Raw genomic sequence first — 25,527 nt, forward strand, 5'->3', positions numbered from 1 at the left:
AGTTGTTTATGGTGGCAGCCTATTTAATGACAAGGTCAGTTGTGTGGGGGTTGGTGGAAGGTCAAGGCAGAAAGTGCTCAGGCCCTAAAATTACTGAACTTGATATTGAGCCCTGAGGCTGCAGTAACCCAAAGAAAGTCTGAAGGTCTTTCCAGCAATTTCTGATTTTGTGCAAGGAAGAAATACCTCTGGCATTCAGAGAACTGCTGGACACCAGGCACTTCTAATTCCTAGGCAGAAGATAACCCATGGCCTTGGTCATTAATGACATCATCAAAAGGTGCAGAAAGAGGCAGAACAGCAAGTAGGTTTGCTAGAAACAGACAATAAACTGGACTGGATACTGGAGAATCCACCAATGTTATTGGTATCAGGATAGCTCTGTCACATGTGCATCTGCCTCTCTCCCTGGAGATAGTGGCAACTGCCATGGAAAGCCAGGTTCACACTCAGAATCTGTGAGGTATGCACACACACCTAAACTCTCTTGTTACAGCCATAGGCGGTCAGCCTCAGTGGCATGGTGAGAGGGTATGAGGGTCTTCATCCTCTTTCTAGCTACTCCTCCTGTCAGATTGTATCTCAGCCTCAACTCCACTTTCCTGCCCACTCACCATCAACCTTCAACCTAAAACTCGTGTCAATCTCCTCCTTAATTTTGTTCAATGTCCCAGCATCCACCACACCCAGGGTAGTGAATTCTATAGATTCACAATCCTTAGAAAGAATGAATTTCTTCTCATCTCTGTTTTAAATCCGCTGCTGCTTATACTAAAACTTGACATGTAAGGAACGTTTGAAGATTCTGGGACTATAATCATTGGAGTTTAGAAGGATGAGGGGGGATCTAATTGAAACTTCCAGAATATTGAATGGCCTGGACAGAGTGGATGTTGGGAAGATGCTTCCATTGGTAGGAGAGACAAGGACTCAAGGGGTCCTTGATATACTAATCAGAGTAAAGGGAAGACCTTTTAGAACACAGATAAGGAGCAACTTCTTCAGCCACAGAGCGTGGTGAATCTATGGAATTCACTGCCACAGAAGGCTGTGGAGGCCAGGTCACTGAGTACATTTAAGACTGAGATAGGTTCTTGATTATCAAGGGGATCAAGGGTTACAGGGAGAAAGCAGGAGAATGGGGTTGAGGAACTTATCAGCCATGATTGAATGGCAGTGCAGACTTGATGGGCTGAATGGCCTAATTTCTGCTCTTATGTCTTATGGTCTTATGCTTAACTATGACTTCTTGTTCTAGGTTGCCCGATATGAGGAAGCATCCTTCTAATGCCTACTTTGTCAATCCCCTTTAGCATCTTTTATACCTCAATTGGATCTCCACTAATTCTTCTAAACTCCAGAGGGTATAGGCCTAGACTGCTCAATCTCTCATCACAAGACAAACACATCATCTCTGGAATCAATCTCGAGAACTTCCTCTGAACTGCCTCCAATACAACCACATCCCTCCTCAAATATTTTGAAATGTTTGTAAACATATGCACTTGCATTTTAAAATATATCTTTGTCACTGTTGCACCTGGTTAAGTTGCACCCATGTGAGAGATGAATAGCCTCATCAGACACCCCAAGAATGAAAGCCGTTTTAATTGCAAATCATTACTCATTTCTCAAGGAACCGTGACAGCACATAGAATTAAATTAAAATTAGATTAGAATTAGATTTTATTCTCATGTGTACTCAAGTATAGGAATACATGAGGACAGTGAAAAGTGCACAAAGTAGCCATTTCCCAGAGCCAACTTGGGTACAAAATCAGAATTTTAAAAAAAGCAGAAATAAAAGAAAACCGAAAGCCAAGAAAAATGCCCAGATCTTAAAGTCCAGGTTTTATCTCCATAAAGGTATTTGGAATCACTGAGGCACCCTGGCCTAGCCACAGCCTGAAGTCTCGGTCAGTTTGTGAGTCTCGCATCAATTATTGGGAGGAGCCATGTTCTTGCCACTGCCTCTCTTGCTGAACTTTGCCACCACTGGTTCCAAATGCTGACTCAGATCTCAGAGATCGTTGAACCGTAATGATGATGACTGCAGTCAAGATATGCCGTAAGATTACAAAACATAGGAGCAGCAGCCATTCAATCCATTCAGTCTGCTCTTCCCTTCAACAAGATCATGGCTGATCTGATAATCCTCAACACCACTTTCCTGCTTTTACCCCCAACCCTCGATTCTCTTACTGATTAAAGAATCTGTGTATCTCAGCCTTGATGACCCAGCCTCTGCAGTAAGAGAGAAGAAATTCCTCCTCATTTCTGTCTTAAATGGATGACCACTTACTCTAGGATTATACCCTCTGATCCTAGACTCTCCCACATGGGAAAATGCCTTTCTGTGACCAACCTGTCAAATATGTTTCAATAATGTGACCTCTCATTTTTCTAAGCTCCAATATTTACAGGCTCTACCTATTCAACCTCTCAGTCCCATAAATCTGTAATCAGCCTATTGAACCTTCTCTACACTGCCTCCAATGCCAGTGTATCATTCTTTAAATAAAGGGTCCAGACTCGTTCACTGTATTCCAATTGTGGTCTGACTTGAACCTTATATAGTTTTAGCAAGAGTACCTCTTTTTACACTCCATTGCCTTTGAAATGAAAGCCAACATTTAATTTGCCTTCCCTATTACCTGATGAACTTGCATGCTAGCTTCCTGTGATTTATGCATGAGGACTCCCAAATACCTGTGTGCTGTAGCTCTCTCTGTTTAAGAAATATTCAGCTCATCCATTCTTCCTAACAAAGTACATAATTCCACATTTTCCCACATGATATTCCATCCACTAAGTTTTTGTCTGCTCACTTAACCTGTCTATATTCCTTTACAGACTCTGTCATTCTCACACTTATATTCACAACTATTTTTGAGTCAGCTGCAGACTTAGCAATACTACATTCATTTTCCTCATTCAAGTCATTAATATATAATGCTAATAATTGTGGCACCAGCAGTGATCCATGTGGCATTCCACTAGACACAGGTCACTATGCTTATCCCACCTCTTTGTCTTTTATTGGTTAGCCAATCCTCCATCCATGCTAATACACTAACTGCAACAGCATGGTTTCTTACTGAAAGCCTGACTTATCAACTGACTTCTGAAGATTCAAATATATTACACCCCCTGCTTCCCCTTTATGCATCCTATTTGTTACATTTTCAAATAATTCTAAAAAATACGTCAGACATTATTTTCCCTTTGTGAAGCTGTGCTGACTCTACTTGATCATGTTATGGCCTTCTAAATGCTCTGCTATTAGATCATTTATTATCAACTCTAACATTTTCCCAATAATAGGCATTAAGGTAACTGGACAACAGTTATATCTATTTTTTGTCTCCTTCCCTGTTTAAATAAAGGTGTTACATTGGCAGTTTTCTGGGACTTTTCCAGAATCTAAAGATTCTTGAAAGATTACTACCAGTGCATCCATTAACTCTGTGGCTACTTCCTTTAATATCGTAGGCTGCATCCCATCAGGACTAGGTGACTGGTCTTCAGCACCATGGGTTTCCATAGTACTTTTTCTCTGGTGGTATTTATTTATTCTCCTCCTTTTGTCCGTTAATTATTTAGTAATTTTGGCATTTTGTGTTTAGCCTCAGTATTGTCCACATCAATGTGTAGGCATTGAGCTTGGACCTCACTTGCACACTTCTTCCATACTTACATCCACCTTGTGAGTCAGATTATGGAATCAGTGATAATTCCAGAAATCTCTAGAGGGAAATGTTTATTTTATCTTTCAGCTTTTTTGTGGAAGTGCACTGCATTTCAAGGCTGGAAGATATACAATGGGCAGTTCACAGATTCATCTTCTTCATAGCAGAGTGATCTGTCAGAAAAGCTGCATAAAGTGTTGTACAAAGTTTAACATTGTTCCAGAGGATGCTTAAGCGTATCAAGACTATGTTGCAGTCTGTCTGCACTCTTAAATGTTGAAAGCTAAATACAAGGATGAAAGGAGATAGCTCAGAATTCCTTTCAACCTGCCATTATCATGAGAGATAACAAGGTGTAGAGCTGGATGAACACAGCAGGCCAAGCCACATCATAGGAGCAGAAAGGCTGACGTTTCGGGCCTAGACCCTTCATCAGAAATGGGGGAGGAGAAGGGGGTTCTGAAATAAATAGGGAGAGACTTTACAGTACAATACACTGATATGATATTGACTGGAGTCTTAAGAGCTACCTACTCTTAGCAGCTCACAGAGTTGGTGTCCTGTCTTGCTCACCGCTGAACAGTGAAAATAGAACCTGTAAAAACATGAAATGAACCCAAAGATGTCAACTGTACAGACAGATGTATAAGGAAACATATATTGAGCAACTGAAAAAACCAAGTACTAAAAACTAACCAGTTCTACATGTACTAACCTGGGGTTGCTTGCTATGTAACCAACAGAAATTAACACAATTAAAGGGAGTCCAAACTCAGCTCTTTCATCCTTGAAATGGGTTTCAACTAGTTTGTCTACTTCACACTCTATGATGCATTGCTGTGTCATGATCTCGTGAATGTTCCTCTAGTCAATGATCCTCATCCTCATTTATATCCTCAAAAGTCTACAGTTGGTCCCCACTTCTTCTACATGCAGGACATCTCATTTTATCAGCACAAGTTCTAAAGGGCACAGGATGCCTTAACATTGCAGCGGAACTTATTTGAGTTACACTGCAAAGCACCGCCAGGCATTAACACCTTACCTAAGGAGACTTACTGCCGGTTCCATAATGGTCTGGGTGGAGTTATGAGATGCATTTTATCTTGAAACGTCAGCCTTCCTGCTCCTATGATGCTGCTTGGCCTGCTGTGTCCATCCAGCTCTGCACCTTGTTGTCTTGCATTTTATCTTCATTCTTTGTCAGCCTGAGGGTTGTGTGATGATGTAACAGGCATATCTGATGTGGTTAGCTCTTATTTCCCTGATGTCACTCCTGTTTGGCCTGAAGGCCTTTGAAGCAGGCAGGAACCTCTGACTTCTTTTGTATGTACGCACCATGGCAACTCCCAGAACATCCAGGACAGCCATTCAAAATCTGACATTGATGGTCATATATTGTTTAAATATTGATGGAATGGAAGCATTTGGAGGTTGGTAATAGTGTGCTGTCAGAGTACAATGGGTGCAGTTTATACTGCCCTGCACCTGGGGGAAGTCAGTGATGTTGGATAGTCAGATTGCCCAGCCTGCCTGACTCTCCCTGTCACGGAACTGAGCTGGTGTGATGTGGAGAATTAGATCATTTATGACCAAGGATTGGGATTTAACTCACAGTTGGGGAGGCGATGGCTTGGTGGTATTATTGCCAGACTGTTAATCTTTAGAACCAGGTAATGTTCTGGGGAATTAGGTTCAAATCCTGCCACAGCAGATGGTGGAATTTGAATTCAATAAAAATACAGAATTAAAAATCTAAAGATGACCATCAAACCACTGCCAATTGTTGGGGGAAAAAACCCATCAGGTTCACTAATGCCCTTCAGAGAAAGAACTTTCCATCCTTATCTGGTCTACATGTGACTTCCAGACCCAGGCCAGCAATGTGGTTGACTTTAACTACCCTCTGAGCAATTAGGGATGGGCAATAAATGCTGGCCTAGCCAGTGATATCCTCATTCTGCAGATGAATTTAAAAAAAAAGGTCCCAGTTGTTCTTTGAAGTGAGCCGCTGGCATAAAAATTCAGGGCAGCTGTGACGTTGATGGCCACTGGCATGGGTTGACCACCCAGTCCTTCCTGAACATAATTCCTGATGACACAGTTCAGGTGTACAAAATGGCAACAAGGCCTGTGGGGTGTGTGGGGGAGGTCACACCCTTGCTCCCTTGTGGGATCCTCTCCCTGGTTCTCCCTCCGGCAGCTGTGTGGTTACCGTTCTTGCTGCTAACCTTGTAATTGTTCTTTCCTTTAATGTTGTCTTTGCATTTGAAGTTACACAGCAAGGACTCTAGTCACAGAGAAGTCCACGTCAGACGCATGGATATATAATCTGTGAGGAATGTCAGAAAGAGAATACCATTTAATTAAATGGTACTCCTGCGCCCCTACATCAATCACAATGGTCCCTTGCGAAATGCCCTGATAAGCATAGCATGGAGGCTTTGCAAGGAATTCATTACCACACCTCAGTAGTGAGCTCTGACATAAGCAACCCTCTTCAAATGTATACTGCACAACCAACTTGCTCATTTTACTATGGGGAGTAGAATTATGGCAATGTACCAATGTGATAGGATCTTCCTTCCAAAAAATGGCACCCTGGAAGATCATAGACCATGTCCTTGCATACTTACAGTTTAGAATGTGAATGTGGCAGCTCTAAAGCATTTACTTCCAGAGATAGCTGTAGAATGTGTCTGAGAAATGTCAAGTCCAGGTGACACTTATAAATTAGCACAAAATTACATTTGCTTAACTGGCATCACCATGAGACAATTAGTGTGGGCAAGGTAAAGGTTATGATAGCTTTGGGCCATATTTTGTAATGTGTGTTCTTGGATAATTAATGGCTTGTCAGTGAAGAATAATTAGATACCAGATGGGTGGCATACTAAATCATGATTACTTAAATTTCGAGCAGGACCTCACCTCACATTCAAACAATTCTACTCCAACGAAAAAGAAAGAAACATATTTTGTCCAATTTGTACATTTTATATCATTGTGGCTCAGTTGACTTTGAATCAAAGATTGCAAGATTTCATCTTTATGTTCTTGAGTACCTTGCAGATTCTGCCTGCAATGCATGATGACCCCCTACATCCCTTCTGTTGCCTTCAATATTACTGTTCCTGATGACATTTCAGCCTTCCCCAATTTCTGCTCTTTCTTTTCATATAACCATTAATGTTTTCAATTTACCCCCAGAGCCTATGGCTTTGTAAATTTTCATGTCCTAGACAGGCATACATCCTCCTCATGTCAAGACCAGAGTACAAACATATGAAATTAGAACAGAAGTCACCATTCAGCTACTTGAGCCCCTCACCGATTCAATAAGATTATTCCTGATCCTTTTGTTTTTTGAATGCCACATTTCCATCTATCCATTAATTACCCTGAATTCCTGCCTAACAAGAATCCATTCACCTTTACCTTTAAAGTGTTCAGTGACACTGTCACCACTAACAGGTTTGAGACAAATAAAAACTGCAAATGCTGATATTCAAGGTAGACAAACAGGACAAACAAGCTTGCTGTGTTCTTGCTATCTCTCTCATCCCTTGCATTTTATTGTGGTAGAGTTTTATCAACGTTCTCTTCAACCTTCAGAACTTTGACCAATTTACATGGACAATTCTATCAATGCTGAAAATTGATTTACTGATGTCCTGAGGTTGATTTTCTTTCACACAAAATCATTCACACAAAACCTGTATGATCTGAACAGGTTTTAGCTCATCATTGGAAGTTATCTAACATTTGATGTTATTATCTGAAATTTGATGTAAAATTGCGATAGATTTTTAAAAATAATGCTTTGAGTTACAATTATCCTTTGTGGTGTGAAGGATTAAATCCTCAACTTTTTGAAGCTCACATGGAACATATAATGGCTCCTGCCCAGGAGGACACCACTGTTGTATTGTGTCCATGCACGCTCTGTGGGTACAGCTCTGCTAGATGTACTCTGTTGCTTTTGTCTCTTAGCCTTGAAAATGTTTCTCATTACATAATTATCTTATTTTCTTTTGTATTGCTGAAAAAAAGACATTTTGTCAAAGTTTTTGAACTTGCACTCCTTGGGATGTTTTGTAAGAACACCAATGATGAAGATTGTTCCTATTTACATTGGAACTCATGTGAATGTCCTGAATAGTACAAGACGAAAATATTTGACTTTTTTTTTGGAAATACTCAAGTTCTGTTCTACCAATACAATCCAGGTCCCCAACTCCCTGCAAAAAGACTTTTTCCTCAAATGCCTCTGGTTTGTTTGTCAATACTGTTATGACATTGGATGTGGAAGTTCATCCAAATCACAAGATTCAGTTAAAATCATATGCATTTATTACAACTTTGGCTTTTTTCAGATGCAGGATTTGTCAAAGCTTTTTGTTTTATTTTAAACATTACATTTTATGAACTACTAACTCGCAATTCTGTTCTGGTCAACAACAAATTGAGAAACTGGGGGTTAAAAATCAACCTTTTTCCAGAAGAACTTTGAATCCTTTGTTGTCCAATCACATGGGGAAATATATCCTTGAAAAACTGGCACTGGCTAGTGTTTATACAATATACCACATAATATTAATGACAGCATGAAAGTAGGCCGTTCGACAAGATCAATCTAAGACAGTGTTTATACTCCACTTGAGTCTCCTGTCATTGTTCCTCATCCAAGTCTATCATTGTAGCCCTCCACCTTCTCCCTCAAATGCTTGTCTAGCTTTCCATTAAATGCATCAAAACTATTCATTCCACACATTTGCTGTGGTAGCGAGTTCTCATTTTCATCATCTTTAGGTCAAGGAATTTATTCTGATTACCCAATGTTTTTCTTGGTGAATGCCTCCAGGTTGTGCCTCTTCTCTATGTGGGTTCTGATTTACTAAGATGAATCTGGACATCATTAAAAATTTAAGATGAACACAGAAAGGAAAAAAATAAATAAATACAATAACCTTTGTCCTTTTGTCATTTTCAAACATGGTACCTTAACTTGAGAAAGTTACTCGCCACTATGATAATCTAAATTTCTACAAGAATTACCCAAGCATCGACCTGAAAAATATATAATATTATAAAAAAAATTATATGGACTGATTATCATAATATAGCCTGTGGGAGTTTGCTGTGCACAGTCTGACTGCCACGTTTCCTACATTATAACAGGGACTGCAACAGTACAAGAAGGCAACTCACTACCATCTTCTGAAGGGCAATTAGGGATAGACAATAAATGTTGTGCTGGTCAATGACGCCAAAATGCCATCAATGAATTCAGAAAAATTACACTTCAGAGACATCTCATTAGCTGCACAGCACTTTCAGTCATCAAATGGTTGTGAAAAATGCAATGTAAATGCAAAGCTTTCTTTTGTTAGCCAAATATGCCTTTTTATACTTGGTTGTATTTCGTGGGCATTTTTGGACTGAATATGTAATGCCTGCTGGTGGGAAATCTGGCTCATTTTAAAAATCATGTACAATGCTAAGTAAGAAACAACAAAAGATTATGTATTATGAACTCCAAACCATGTGACAGTTAAACTCAACATCAGGCAGAAAAGTGCATACCATATTATAGAGATTGTGAGGTCTATTTGTGAAAATGGCAATGATGTTAAACCTGTGGGAATATCTATTGCATGATTTCAGCAATTCAGGAGAACTGGCCAGCAGTTGAAATTAACTTTGATGTTCCAGACCTCCAACATTGACCATCAGCATTCCTAATTGAAACATTTGCTAATATAAATCTTCAGAATTGCATAGCGCACTTCAGTTGACACAGGCAATTATTTGCATTGCAGATAAAAAAAATTAGAACAGACAATAGTCCCCAAGCAAGCAAAAAATTTCTCCACCAAGAAAAATTCATTCCAACTGACCTCTTGATCAAAAGATATATTAGAAGTGCCACTCTGATCTCTAAATGCCCTGAGAATTCACATACAGTTACCTTTATGCCTAGGCTTGGTATTTCTACCTTATAGCCTCAGATTTTCTTAAGTTACATCTTGTCCTACATATACTACAATTTACAATGAGAAGGGCCATGGAACCCTGACATATATATATGTCTGTTTATTAAGACTTAAATAAATCAAATTGCTGCATCAAATTAGCAAATCTAGTCCACCCATAATAATAAATGTTTTACGAATTAAAGATGGGTCAAGAAGCTATCAGGATCTTATAATATCACACTTTTATTTTGTATTTCAAATTTTTCCTCAAACTTCTTTAAAAAAAGACAGCACAAAGCTACGTGGTTAATGTGCAAGATATGTTTACCTTAACTTTACAATGTACTAACTATTACTCCAGCAAGATTTCTAACTACTTTTAATTACATTTTCAAACTTCATTAAGTTTTTTTTCTTTGCCTTCCTTTTAAGTTTGCACTTAACCCCATTTTTATTCTTTGACATTCTTCTCAGTATGTTCGGATCCAGTCCACTTCCCTTATGGTTTCTCTAGTTTTGACAATGTTTGCCTTTCATTAATCCTGTAAGCTGCCTTTATATTTGCAACCTCTATTACTTTAATCTTCCTAAGTCTGTACTACCCAGACACCAAAATGCTGTAGTGCGAAGGCAAGTTTCATTCTCTGTACAGTGGGCACTTGTACAGAACAAGACCTGCAGGCTCACATGATAGACATTAAACATGTTGTTTGTGTGTAACATTGAATTTTGGAGTTGGCCACCCATTTTAGGCACGTCTGTTTAATTATCATTGAAATCGACAGAAGTGAAAATCAGGCATGGTGAGGGGGCAGAGTGCAGGGGTGGATTTCCATCATGAGCAAAAGATCTGCAAACTAGATTGATGCCCAAGCAGCAAGTTGAGAACCTACTTGAAGAAATATATGTTAATTAATTATACAATAATATGGAAAATGTAATTCACCACCAAATATAACACTTTGTAAAAATCAAATTTCATACCCAAAACTGGAAAACAACATTTTCAGAGCTGCCACTTTGCACAGTGAACTGTAATTGTCTAAGGATATCATCTGTGATGTTCCAGCGTGACTTCTTTTGGGAGGACTACTTTGACAGTGGATCAATGCCAGAATTATTCTCCCTGAATGAAGCATTAGCACTTTTGTTCTGCAACACAAAACTGGATAAAGTTATATTCTTCAGAGTTCCTAATGAGGCATGTCATTGGCCTTCAAAGAGCCATGGAGTGATACAGCATAGAAACAGGCCCTTTGGCCCCCCTGTCTATGACAACTAGACTACACTAATCTCAGTTACCTGCATTTGGTCCATAGCCTAATATGCCCTGGCATTTTGCGTGCTCATCCAGATGCTTCTTAACTCTAAGGTTTTGGAGTAGATCTGTAGCTCGCGTTGAGGGTGTTGAGGTTGGTTGGCTCGCCGAGCTGGTTTATTGTTCCGCAGACATTTCGTTACCATGCTTGCTAACATCCTCAGTGAAGCCTCTGATGAAGTGTCGGTGTGTTTTCCCGCCTGGTTTTTTAAACTCTGGGGTCCATTGCGATGGATTGCCTCATTTCCGGGTTTCCTCCATAGTGGAATGTATATGGGGTCGAGTTCAATGTGTTTATTAATAGCCTGCTTCGTGGAGTGCCATGCTTCCGGGAATTCTTGTGCTTGTCTCTGCCTGGCCTGTCTCAGGATCTTGGTGTTGTCCCAGGTGAAGTCATGGTTCTCCATGTCCATGTGGATTGAGATGAGTGAGTATTGGTCGTGTCTTTTTGTAGCCAGTTGATGTTCATGTACTCTTGTTGTCAGGAAGGAAACTAACAACAAGAGTACATGAACACCAACTGGCTACAAAGAGACATGAACAATACTCACTCACCTCAATCCACATGGACATGGAGAACCACCACTTCGACTGGGACAACACCAAGATCCTGGGACAGGCTAGGCAGAGACAAGCACGAGAATTCCTGGAAGCCTGGCACTCCACACAGCATGCTATTAATAAACACATTGAACTCGACCCCATATACATTCCACTACAGAGGAAACCCGGAAGTGAGGCAATCCATCGCAACGGACCCCAGAGTTTAAAAACCAGGCGGGAAAACACACTGACGCTTCATCAGAGGCTGCACTGAGGATGTTACCAGGCATGGTAACGAAACATCTGCAGAACAACAAACCAGCTTGGTGAGCCAACCAACCTCAATGCTTCTTAACTGTTGCGATAGTCCCTGCCTCCACTACCCTCACAGGCAGCGCATTCGATTTTTCTACCAACCTTTGAGTGAATCAAATGTTTCCTCAGATCTCCACTAAACCTCTTACTCCTCAGCGTTAACTTTTGCCTTCATATATGAAGCCTCCTCACCATTGCGTTATGAAATACAAACACTTATTTATTGTTCATGTGAAGGCTCAGGAATACTATTACAGGTATATTGTTTTATTTCTGATGTCTCTTAACAATCTATCAGATCACAGATGGACCTTGTGGTTGGTGAATCTCTCACCCTGGAGGTGTGTGGAATCAACAATGATTTCATACTCTCCTAAGAGTGGAACGACATGTGCTGGCCAGGTCCTAGTACATTTCCTGCACCTAGGGTTTAGCCTCAGTGTTGTCCACCTTAAAGTGCAAAACCCTAGCTGCAGTCATAAATGCCAGGGTTCAAAGATCCACAATTTCTAAGGCTATTTGCAGTCAAGGAGTCAGACACTTGTGAGATATGCTTGGTCATTACAACTTCCTCATCCTTGGGAATTCTGCTCATCTTTCAAATGAGTGTGACTTCACCAGAGCTAATCACAGCAATGACACTGAAACAGGCATTCTAAAAATGCAGGTAAACTTATATTTACAGAAGTGCAAGACAATTTACAATAATGTACCACCTGTATACTCTCAACGAGTTTTTGTTCTTTCTCTCCTTTAGCCCAAGTGCAGTTCCAACATCTGCAGTTGAAGTAGTGGAAGTCTGCTGTGCAGTTGGTTCTAGTTGTCCTACACAAATTGGCTTGTCATCTCTAGGGTCTTCATCTCCAAATGGACTAGGCCTGATGAGAGTGTCCTGCCCAGATACAGGCTTGGATACCTGTAGGCTTTAGCATTAAAGGTGATGTGGGGGCGAGTGCAGAGGTTAGGTGCCTCTGGAGCATCCTGAAAGGAAGCTTCTGGGGTGTTTTATGAGATTTCTTTTTCCTGTGGGTGCCTACTGGGATCTCCTCGTATGGATTGAGCTTGCAGTCCCTCTCCCCTCTCAGCTTACCATTACATGGAATATTTATGGCTGCAATGATGAACTGTAGGTCGGTGTGCGTATTCGGCACATACTGAGCGTATTGGACACTAATCTGTCCAGGAACCCAGCCAGACACATAAATGCCAATAACCAGCATGGTACTGATAACATTGGTGGATTCGTTCAGCCTACGATCCAGTTTACCAACTGTCTTTGCTGGCTCCTCCCGAATATGTTTGTCCATTTTAAAGAAAGTCATTAATGGCTGAGACCATAGGGTTATCTTTTGCCTAGGGCTGAGCAAGTGCCTGGTCTCCAGTAGTGCTCCAAGAATCAGAGACCTAGTTCTTTCTTCATCAACCAGATGCAAAGATGTATCAATGATGTAGTCACCAGATTGTGCTTCAGAGTCTAATCTATTTAGGGAACCCACCAAGATGGAAATCCCAGGGCTGGGGGAGGATGCAGGTGAAAGCCTTGCTGGTGGAGTCTCTAGAGTTCAGTGACATCCCCCCCAGAGGTGGAGGGTGCAGTTGAAGGTTGCTGGCGCTGACCTCTTCTTGGCGGAGTTTCATTGAGGACTGCTAATGCCTACATGAGGGAAGAGAGAGAATTAGTTGTGTATAAAGAACAAAAGCTTGTGCGGATTAACAATTAGCGCTGGTGTTAATGGGAGAGCAGTGCAGCACAGCTCAATGAAGCTGAGTAGGTTAGTTACCCATGGAGGTCTCCACATCCCCGCATGAGAGGTCACATTCTTTAATCAAACCAAGCATTTTCTCCTCATATGGCATGAGGAGCCTTATGTTAACCACCTGCTGAGAGTCCTACCTCAGTTGTGAGACAATTTTTCCTGAAATGAAATGAAAGGAGAATCGAATATGATGGAAGTGGTACAGAGAGCCATTAATGGAGATATAGGAGCAGGAGATGAGAGGTGGTGAAGTCTCCCCATTAAAGGAGTAGGAAGCACAGAGGGAAAGAGGGGATGAGATGGTTGAGAGCAACTGAGCGTATACATTGCATGCTGCTGTAGTGGATGAGCCTTGGTGAGATCTGTATACAGCATGCTATCAAACTGCAGTTAGAGTGAATGGTGGCTGTGTGGGCATGAGGTAGCATACAGAAAATGGTGATGCTTACCCTCATAAAATGCAGAAGATATTAGAGGGGGATCCCATTTTACAAACATCTGACTTCTGAACACTTGTACTTACAAACACAAGCCTAAACTGCATTGCAATTTTAAGGATCCAACATATTGAATATTTCCTGCGCTTACAAATAGCTCCTTTATGTTGTCCTGCATTGTTTACCAACTTGTGTGGAAATCAACTTGTGAACAGACTCAAGAATGGAACCCTTTTGCAACCCTGGAAGTGCCTGGATAACTTTCTTCCTAAAAAGTTGTGCATTGCGTTTCACCCGATACACTGCACTAGCCTGGGCCACTATCTTTGTCCAGGCTGGCTGAGTCTGGTGATGTGGCCTTCTTTGACTACCTGTGCTAAGAAAGCAGGCCCTGCTCTCTACCACCTGGCCCAGCTATCCCTGACAGTGAAATGAGGTGCAAGCTTTCCTTTCTGGCCCACGCCCTCAGTAAGAAAGGTGGCAGAGCACAGTGTGAAGTGTAGCTCCTGGTCTACAGCCTTTGATTTGCTGTGAAGTGGGGGTTGAACAGTGGTAGCAGTGACAGTAACATTGCAAAGTCCCAGCAGCAGCGAGCAGCTCCATCTCCCCTGCTGCACGATTCCACAAGATTGTCTCTGAAGAGCCAGTCACACAATTAATGAGCAAAACCTGAAATTGCTGGTAAAGCTCAGCAGGTGTGACAGCATCCGTGAAGAGAAATCAGGGTTAATGTTTCGGGTTCAGTGACCCTTCCTCAGATCTGATGATAGCTATGAAAATGTTAGTTCAAATGCAGAAGATATAGTGGGGGGAGGTGTGGGTGTTAAGGAGTAAACGATATGTGGGGATCGAGCCCAAAGAGAGAGAAAAAAAGTTGGACAGACAAAAGAGTGGATAAAGATGTGGCTAGGTCAGTGATTAGCTGTTAGTGGCTAACAATAGGTAGTGTGTAATGGCAGACTATGTGATAACAAGGCCTGGTGTGTGGGGGGGGGTGCTAGGACATGGGAGAGTTCAGGCCCTAAAATTATTGAACTGGATATCAAGTCCAGAGGGCAGCAGGGTCCCCAAGTGGAAATTGAGGCGTTGTCCTTTCAGTTTGAGCTGAGCTTCACTGGAGCATAGCGGCAAGCCTGAGATAGAGATGTTGGCCAGAGAACAGGATGGTGTGTCCAAATGGTAGGCAACTAGAAGCTCAGGATATGTTTTGCGGGCAGAATGTAGATGTTCTGAGAAGCAGTCACCCGGTCTATGCTTTGTTTCCCCATTGTGGAGGGGACCACATTGTGAGCAGCGAATACAGCAGACTAGTAAAGTGCTGCATCCTTGGAAGGTATGTTTGGGCCCTTCGATACTGAGGGGGGAGGAGGTAAATGGGCAGGTGTTACACATTTGGAGGTTCCAGGGGAAGGTGACATGGGGCTATGGGTGTTGTTGGGAGTGAAGGAAGAGTTGACCAGGGTGTCCCGGAGGGAGTGGTCCCTGCAGAAGGCGGACAAGGGAGGGGAGGGGAATATGGGTCTGGTGATGGCATCTTGCTGGAGGTGGCAGAAATGGTGTCTGATGATCTTCTGGATGTGGATGCTCATGGGACAGTAGGTAAGGACAAGGGAAATTCTATCGCTGTTATGGGAGAGAAGAGAAAGGTTGAGGGCGCAAGTGCGGGAGATGGGGCAGATCTGGTTGAGAGCCCTGTTGACAATGGTGCTGGGAATCCTCGGTTGGGAAAGAAGGTGGACATTTCAGAGGCTCCCTTGTCGAAGTTGGCCTCATCGGAACATACGTGTCGGAGACGGAGGAACTGGGAGAATGGAATGGAGTCTTTACAGGAAGCAGTGTGCGAGGATGTATAGTCTGGGTAGCTGTGGGAGTCAGTGGGTTTATATTGGATATTAGTGGCCAGTCTATCCCCAGAAATAGAAACAGATGTCAAGGAAGGGAAGGGAGGAGTCAGAGATAGACCAGGTGAAAGTGAGGGCAGGGTGGAAATTGGAAGTGAAATCAATGAACTTTTCCAATTCTGGACAAGAGAGGGAAACAGCATTGATGTTATCATCAATGTATCAGAGAAAGAGTTGTGGGTGGGGGTCAGAATAGGACTGGAACAAGGAATGTTCCACATGAAAAGACATGCATAACTGAGGTCCATGAAGATACCCATGGCCACCCCTCATGTCCTGAAGAAAATGAGAGGAGTTAAAAGAGAAGTTGTTTAGGGTGAGGACGAGCTCGGCCAAGTGGAGAAAGGTCATGGTGGGTAAGGACAGATCAGGCCTTTGCTCCAGGAAGAAGCAGAGATTCCTGAGACCATCCTGGTGGGGGATGGACATGTAAAGGAATTGCATGTCCATGGTAATGAGAAGGTAGCTGGAGCCTGCAAGCTGGAAATTCTGAAACTGGCGTAAAGTATCAGAGGAATCGCAGATGTAAGTAGGCAGGGATTGGACCAGGGGAGGAAAGATCATAAGAACATGAGACATGGAGCAGAAATTAGGCCTTTCAGCTCATCAAACCTGCTCTGCCATTCAATCATGGCTGATAAGTTTCTCAACCCCAATCTGCTGCTTTCTCCCTGTAACCCTTGATCTTCTTTACAATCAAGAATCTATCTATCTCTGTCTTAATTATACCCAACGACCTGGCCTCCACAGCTTTCTGTGGCAGTGAATTCCATAGATTCACCGCTCTCTGGCTGAAGAAATTTCTCCTTATCTCCGTTCTAAAAGGTCTTCCCTTTACTCTAAGCCTGCGCCCTTGGGTCCTAGTCTCTCCTACCAATGGAAGCATCTTCCCAACACCCACTCTGTCCAGGCCATTCAGTATTCTGTAAGTTTCAATTAGATCCCCCCTCATCCTTCTAAGCTCCACTGAGTATAGTCCCAGAGTCCTCAAACATTCCTCACATGTTAAACTTCTCATTCCTGGGATCATTCTCGTGAACCTCCTCTGGACCCGCTCCAGGGCCAGTACATCATTCCTGAGGTATGAGGCCCAAAATTTTATTGCATGAGCCTCATCCACTGTTCAGTTATCTACAGCCACATCTACAAGTAACTGTACATCCAAAGTGGGTAGAAAATAGAAGATCAAAGCAGATGCAAAAGAACATTTGGGCAGCCAGTGTCCATTGACCCATTAGCCTTGCCACCTAACGGTATGCCATGGAAGCAATTCCAGCAGGATATTGCGGGAGTGGAGGTAGGGAGCGATGACCAGGGAAGCCACACTCCTGCTCCACAATGAAAAAGCATATTTATCTCAGAGTGTCACTTTTAGCTGTTAACCTGCTTCATAGCTGTATCTGCCTGGCAGGAAAGTCAGAGGCTTCTCCTGCAGTTACAACATTAGAACTCTACTTTGCATAAATTTGTGGGCCCCATCCATCTTAAGCAGGCACTTTTATCCAACCTGTTCAAACTTGCAAGTTAAAATAGGAAACGGCAAAAAGATTCAGGTGAGTCAGCCCCTCAGCACCAGCTGATCAACTACCTAGCCTTTTTTTTTTACCAAAGTAGTAGGTTTAACATTAATCCTTTGGTTCCTAAAATGATCAGTAATGCTATAAATTTTACGTCAGAAAAGTCAATCAGAAGTAAGCTAAATTGCTTCATGGCTGCTTCATATGGGCCAGAAAAGAATGAAGAATTTATGGATTATTTAGCTTGCAGAGTAGATGAAGTAACAATGGAATAATTGTTTCTTCGCAGAGAGCTCTTTTTCAAATGTACCGTCAGACAGAATTGTCAGGCACTAGCAATGGCAGCGCAGGACTGCCAGAATAATGCTTAACAGCATTCTATTAGATCGATGCAAAAGGCAAAATCATTTTGTCACTAATTTGAATAGAGCTTAGGCATTACACTATACGAATAAAGCCTCAGTACTTCAGGCACTATCTAATCTTGAATCCTATGGCACTGAATGTGTTGTAGTCTCTATCATTGGGTAAAATGATAGCTGTCATTTGTTTTCTGTATAATTGCATCATAGTGTTCCAATTACTATCATTTTCAGTTATTTTGCCTTCCCAATGGAAAAGAATGCAGGAAACCTGTAAGGAATTTACTTTCTTTGATGTGTGAGAAGATGTTTGTTCTGTTTGGGCAAAAGTTAAAGCATTTCTGGGATGATCATAAACAGATTTGACATTTAACTAAGCAGTTTGTTGAAAACCCTAAAGCCACATTATTACATGAATGTGTTTCTTTTAAAGAAGAGCTTCTGACAAAATATGGTTTTTACAAGCTTTGTTGTATGAAGAATTACCTCAATGCTTGAACATAATAATGAGACTCTCCTGTATAATTTGAATAATTTGAATAGCAAATAACTTGAATGCAAGGAAATGAATTAGCACTTCTGAAAGAACGGCTATTCAATAAAAAAATCCTATCAATTAGTGTGTCTTTTAAACAGAGTATATCAGCTTCAATTCAAACTCAAAGTTTTGGCAAAGATCTGTAGCTCGGGTTGTGGGTGACGTTGTTGACTTACTCGCCGAGCTGGCTTGCTCTGTTTCAGACGTTTCGTCACCATGCTAGGTGACATCATCAGTGAGGCCTCCGCTGAAGCAATGTTATTCTGCTGCATTTGGAATTTAGACTGTTTGGTCCGTTATGGTGAGTTTCCGTTTTTGATCTGTATGGGTTTATATATGGGATCCAATTCCATGTGTTCGTTTGATTGCATTATGAGGGACGAACCATGCCTCTAGGAATTCCCGTGCGTGTTTATGTTTGGTTTGCGCTACTATGGTTACCAAGTTAAACTGATGGCCTTCAGTTGAAGAGTTACCAGACTCTGCTTCTCCCCACAGACGCTACCAGAGCTGCTGAGTCTCACCAGCAATTTCTGATTTGGCTTCAGATCTCCAGCATCTGTAGATTTTCATGTTATTTTTCCCTCTATATCCACTCCAGTTATCTTTCCCATGATCAGTACAGCAGCGGATGTGCGAGGAGATGTAGCTATCAACCATTCCTGTTGCATGTGCCACTCCCATGATATTCAGTAGCCATCAGTGTATTTGCAACAGATGGTACCCTTTTGCATTTGACTTTCTGTTGACTCAGGTTCGCATGTCAAAATGCTGTTAGGACACTGGTGAGACAACATTTGGAGTACTGTGTACAGTTTTGGCATCTTTATTCAAGATATAAATGTAATAGAAGCAGTTCAAAGTAGTTCACTCGACTGATACCTGGGACTGGCAGGTTATCTGTGGGAAATATTAGTTCCAATCCATTGGAGTTGGGAAGAGTTGTCCTTGTTGAAACATGTAAAGATGACATGGCAGGATGAATGATAGGAAAATGATTCCACTCAGGGGACAAACTAGAACTAGGAAAACAATTTGAAATAAGGAATGTCTCGTTTAAGACAGAGAAGAGGATACATTTTCTTTCTTTCAGCTGATCATTAATCTGTGGAATTATCTTCCCCAGAGAGCAATGAAACAGAGTCATTGAATATTTTTAAGGCTGAGTTGGATTGAAAGATTATTGACTGACAAGGACTCCAGGGTGTGGAGTTAGATAGGAAATTGGAGTTAAGGCCATAATCTGATCAGCATTGAAGCATGGTTGACGGAAAATGTATGTGCCAGCACCCCACAGGAGTGAACCCGGTCTTCTCCTGCGAGGGTCAGAATTTTCTTTGTATGGGTTGAGGAACCCAATGCTTGACACTACTCCACTCATGTGGGCTCTCTCTGCTCTGTTATAGCTGTCTCATTCTATAATAAGAGAAAGAGAGGGACTGAGTTATATACAAGTTGTTGGCACACTAAACTGTTAGTCTTGCTGCAAATGGGCAGGTGTTCTGAGGTAGTGAGGAGGCAGCGTACGGGCCATACAGAGTTAGTGATGTGGGGAGGTTGGAGGCTGTGAATAACTGACGGAAGATGTTGTAAGTAATAACAAGTGTGGCAGAGAGGAGCCTTGGTGGGTCGTGGGCCCAATTGCAGATATAGAATGAGTGTGAGGAAGCACTTATCCTGGTATGACAGACAGGTCCATTCACCTTCTTAGGCCATTCCTCTGACCGTGGAGATAGCAGTGACCCAAGTGGCGCCATTCAGTCCAAGCTGCCAGGGCATGGTGTCATGGCCTCCTCTGCTGATCCTCCGGGAAGAGAACTCCTCTCCTTTGTATCATTCCCTTGACCAGGACCTTCAGCTCCCTGTTGGAGAATTATGGTGCCATCTACACCTTCTTCAAAGTGTTCAGAATCTGAGGAGGGCAGCTTTGGAATGCCAGTGCTCATCTGGGTGCAGAGTGGCCTTTTAAAGATGTCACTGCTGCAATAGATAAGGGTCATTTGGTGAATATTTATTGAATGGCCAACTGTTCTGGGAATGGCAAGTGATAAGATGGGGCTGGAATCAGACATAGGGACACCATAGGGTTGCCATAGGTAGTTCATAAGATACAGCAAGAAAACTCACTAGGCCTCATGGTGGAAATCCCTCCAACATACTCAAGCTAACTCAGATTTTGCCAAAGAAAATGCTAGATTCAGTCTGTAGAAACCTGGAATATTAACAGCTCAGAAGGAGACCATTTGGTCTATTATGACTGTGGAAGCTGAGAAAGATCTGTCCTGTTCAGCCTAAACACACTTCCTAACATTTGCTCTGCAGCCCAGTAGATTCAAATGTCTTCAAAGGTGGTGTAGGTTACTTCCTTTGCCACACGTTCAGGCCGTTAGTTCCATGCTCTGGTAAAAATTGCTCCTCACAATTCATCCTCAAATTCTTTGAACAATTTCTTTGAACCTATGTTTCCAATCTACAATCTCTCTAATTAGGAAAGTAGTTGTTCCTATCCACCCTAACTAGACCACTTAGAAATTTACAAACCTCAATTATAACTTCCTGCAGCCTCCTCTGTCCCAAAGAAGACAAGCCAAGTCTATTCAATAATTTCTCATTCTGAATTTCTCCAAGAAATGGTTAGAATGATATTCTTTTTATTCAATTAGTCAGATTCAGAAATAGATTAAAATAAATATATGTCCTGGAGAAGAGTGATGGTGAACTTGAAACTTTAACTCCATTCTTGTCTCTCCACAAAAGCTGCCGAACCTGCTGAGTTTTTCCAGCATTTTCTGTTTTCATTTCAACCTCCAGCATCTGCGGTACTTTGCTTTTACTTTAATTCCTTTCACACAGACCATATAAGATATCGGAGCAGAATTAGAATTCAGTTCATCAAACCTACTCCACCATTCGATGATGGCTGGTATGTTTCTCAACACCAACCTCGTGCCTTCTCCCCACGGATTTTGATCCCGTTACTAATCAAGACCCATCTCTAAAATACATGCAATGACTTGGCCTCAACAGCCCTCTGCAACAATGAGTCCCACAGATTAACCATTCTCTGGCTGAAGAAGTTCCTCCTCAACTCAGTTCCAAAGGGTCGTCTTTTCAATCTGAGGCTGTGCCCCTGGTGGTAGACTCTCCTACTGGTGCAAACCTCTTCTTCATATCTGCTCAATCCATGCCTCTCAGTATTCTGTAAGTTTCAGTTGAGATGTTCCTTATCCTTCTAAACTCCATCAGGGACAGACCCAGAGTCCCAAACCGCTCCTCATATGACAAATCTTCATCCGCAGGATTATTCTTATAAACCTCATCTGGACCTCCTCCAAAGCCAACATACCCTTCCTTAGATATGGAGCCCAAAACTGCTCACAATATTCCAGATGTCATCTGACCAGAGCCTTATACAAGCTTCAGCAGTACATCTCTGCCCTAATATTCTAGCCCTCTTGAAATGAATGCTAACACTGCATTTGCTTTCCCAAATGCCAAGTGAACCTACATGTTAACCTTAAGAGAATCCTGAACCAGAACTCCCAAAGTTCCTTTGTGTTACAGATTTCTGAAGCCTTTCAGTGTTTAGAAAATAGTCTACGCCTCTATTCTTTCTACCAACCTCACGCTTTACCACATTGAATTCAATCTGTCCAATACCTTCCAATAAACTCGACAAAATTTACACATTCACAAAAATTAAGATTAAGTCTTCTGCAATGGTTAACACTGTTGTATTCTGGGTAACTGACAATTTCTTTGGAAATCAAGAGTGTGCCAGGATTTTCAGATGATCCCTGAGAATGTTACCATATTTCCCAAGTAGAAATTTTAAACAATTCTTCTTTGAGACTCAGTTCCCATATCAACATGTTCCTTTAGGCATCCTGCGAAACCTAGAACATTATTTTTGCCCCAATATGGGGTGAGAACAGTGGTGAATGAATGTGTAAACTTTGGACCTCAGCCGTTGCAGATTTTGGCTAATTGAACCTGTGACTAAGCTTGTTGTGACTTTGACAAGTTCCAGTTTGGAGTTTTTTGTCGAGCCATAGTTTATATAAGTGATCTGGATAGTGGATAGAGCTGGCAGCACAGCGGGGAGCCACACTGTTTAATGAGGTGATCTCAGCTGAATGGAGAATTCAGCCATTGGCACACAAATGCCATTGGGTGAATAGTTATCAGCATGGTCTGTGCCCTCTCAGGCAGTACAAACAATCATGACCGCCACCTCACCCCACCTCACCCCATCCCACCCCACATCAGGCAGAGGTTATTCCAGTAATCAATGTGAGTGCAGCTGACATGGACCAATGGTACTGGGAGATACAAATCAATGAGTTTTAACCTTCTCAAGAGAAGTTCTAAACTCTGGACATGACAGAGGGACAGGAGAAGAACAAAGGGGAGGAAGACAATGATGGCACAAGTCAGGAGTGTGATGGAATACTTCCCAATTGCTGGAATGATTTCACTGCAACAACACTTTTGTCAGCATCCAGGACAAAGTAACCCACTTGATTTTCAACACATTTTCAAACATTTAGCCACCCAACCAGCGATGCTCAGTAGTAGAAGCGGCATGCACCACCTGCCAGCTGCACTGCAAAAATTTAACAATGCTCCTTGGACAACACATTCAAAGCCCATGACCACTACCATCTAGAAGGACAACGGTAGCAGGTACCTAGGAATGCGAACACCTGCAAGCCACTCACTATTCTATTGCCATTCCTTCACTGTTGCTGAGTCAAAATTCTGGAATTCCCTCTCTAAGGGATTGTGGGCCTACTTGCAGGACATAGACTGTTGTGGTTCAAGACACCAGATCAGCACCACCTTCTCAAGGGCTACTAGGTACAGGCAATAGATGTTGGCCAGTGGAACAATATCCACATCCAAGGAACAAATAATGAAAATAAAGTTATACCCTCAGCAGAGTGTACCTGGACATGTTGGAGAAACTGTGCCACTTACCACACTGCACCTATCTGGACAAATGCGAACAGAGATTTGTGTCCTTGTTGCAGAAGACCTTGTACCTTGCAGCAAGCTCACTATTCTCTGTCTTTGGCCATTAAATTCACTGCTGCCTTGAATGTTTTGCCATTGGTTCCTTCCAAGGGTTAACTGTGGAATTTGGTGGCACTTTGCAAGTTGCAACACACCACTGCATCTTGTGGGTCATTCATTCCCGATTACACAAAATGCACAGATCATACATTTTCAAACAGATGGGACCACTCTGGCACAAAGGGCAGTTTATGCAAGCCATCCTTAATTGTCCACATGCAGCTATCTATGCATTGAATAATTAGGCTGTGAGATTGACCGACAGGAGAGGATTCACTCCAAACATTCAACTGGCACCTGATGAGTTTTATCCATCTACACATGTTATCCAGGCAGCTATCATGATCCATTAGCAGTCCAGGATGCTGTAGCTATTCAAGAGTGAATTAAGCAAGGTGGTCAATTCTAAGAGACAAAGGATACACCTTGATGAGTTGGCTACTTAGACCTGTACATAAACCTGAGACAGAGGCATTGTGGTGATACAACTGAAGTTGTTTACATACAATGACTATCATCAAGGCGGCCACAGGTTTCTGAAGATGCAATGCAGAACCTGCGACATTAGGTAACACGCGGCAGTAGCCCATAATTTCCAGATGTCTAGATGCCTGCATTTGGAAAATTGCCCCAAAGTCCCTGGTTTCTCTTTTCACTCTATTAACAAGATTTATATTAAGCAGACTGCATAGGTTATTAGCACTCAGTCAGTGAATAAATTTTGTGCAGATATAATGCACAAATGGTAGAGGTATACTGCTTCACGAAAGAGGATGTACTGATGTTGCCATGTTGCCTTGATTAAAACTGATATGTCTTCACATTCTGTCCTAACCATTTAATTGAATGAACTCTTCTGTTACTAGCATTGCTTTGTGCGACACGAATGTAAGTGACAAGGATAAATATTTGAATTTAAAGAATTGTGTGCAATCCAATTTATTTTCTAATATCATTACCTTACATTGCTCAAAATAATTTTAATTAAGTGGCGGTATGATGACTGTCGGTCCAACAACACCTTCAATAAGAAGTGAAAGAATCCAATCAACTTCTTCGTTATAAAGATCAAAACCATCTGATTAGTTGTCCCTGTGTGTCCCTCCCACCTATTATCACCCTCTGAGCAAAGTTCCTGCCCTTACTCCGAACTCATACCTTTCTCAGTTTTTTTTACCTCATTTCCCATGTGGTCTCTGAGCTCATCTCATCCATGAGATCCATTCTCTAATCCCAAGATCCTATTCCCACCCTGTTCCAAACATTAGTTGATGTTTAAAACAGTTCTCTCTCTCCACACGTTGTCACTCTCTTCTTCAAATCTGTCATTGTTGGCACTCTCCTTAAGGAACCAACCCTGAAACTCACAGTCCTTGAAGGCGAACATCTTCAAGCCACCTTTTTCTCTTTAAACCTTTGAAAGTGCTGTCACCTCCCAAATCTGTTTCCTTATTTCCTGTGACCACATGTTTCAATCTGTTCCACGTTACCGAAGCAACTCTCAACAACGTCACAACTGGCATCCTATTTGACTGTAACAAAGGTCAACTTTTCTTTCTCATTCTTCTCAACTTGTCTGCAGCCTTTGACACAGTTGAACACACTACTGTCCTCTGACATGGAGTACCAGAGCAAGGAAGTGATTCTGAACCTCAGCTGGGGTATTATGTACAGCTCTGGGCACCACATTGTGGTAAAGATGTCAACACTTTGGAGACACTGTCGACATGGTTTACAAGATCAACTCCAGGGAGGAAGAATTTCAGTTATGAAGATAAATTGAAGAAGTTGGGACTGTTCTCTGTGAAGAGAAGATAGCTAAGAAGAGATCTGACAGAGATTTTCAAAATCATAATTGGCTGGATAGAGCAGATAGGGAGACACTGTTATACCTCATAAAAGAAACAAATATAAGAAAACATAGGTTTAAAGTGATCTATAAAAGAAGCAAGGGTGAACACCTTCCACCCCAACCTTAAGTTTACCTGGACCATGTCTAACACCTCTCTCCCCTTCCTGGACCTCTCTGTCTCCATATCGGGCAACCACCTAGAAACCGATATTCATTTCAAGCCCACCGACTCCCACAGCTACCT

Source organism: Rhincodon typus, chromosome 18 (genome assembly GCF_021869965.1).
Source record: "Rhincodon typus isolate 14 chromosome 18, sRhiTyp1.1, whole genome shotgun sequence".
NCBI lineage: Eukaryota > Metazoa > Chordata > Chondrichthyes > Orectolobiformes > Rhincodontidae > Rhincodon > Rhincodon typus.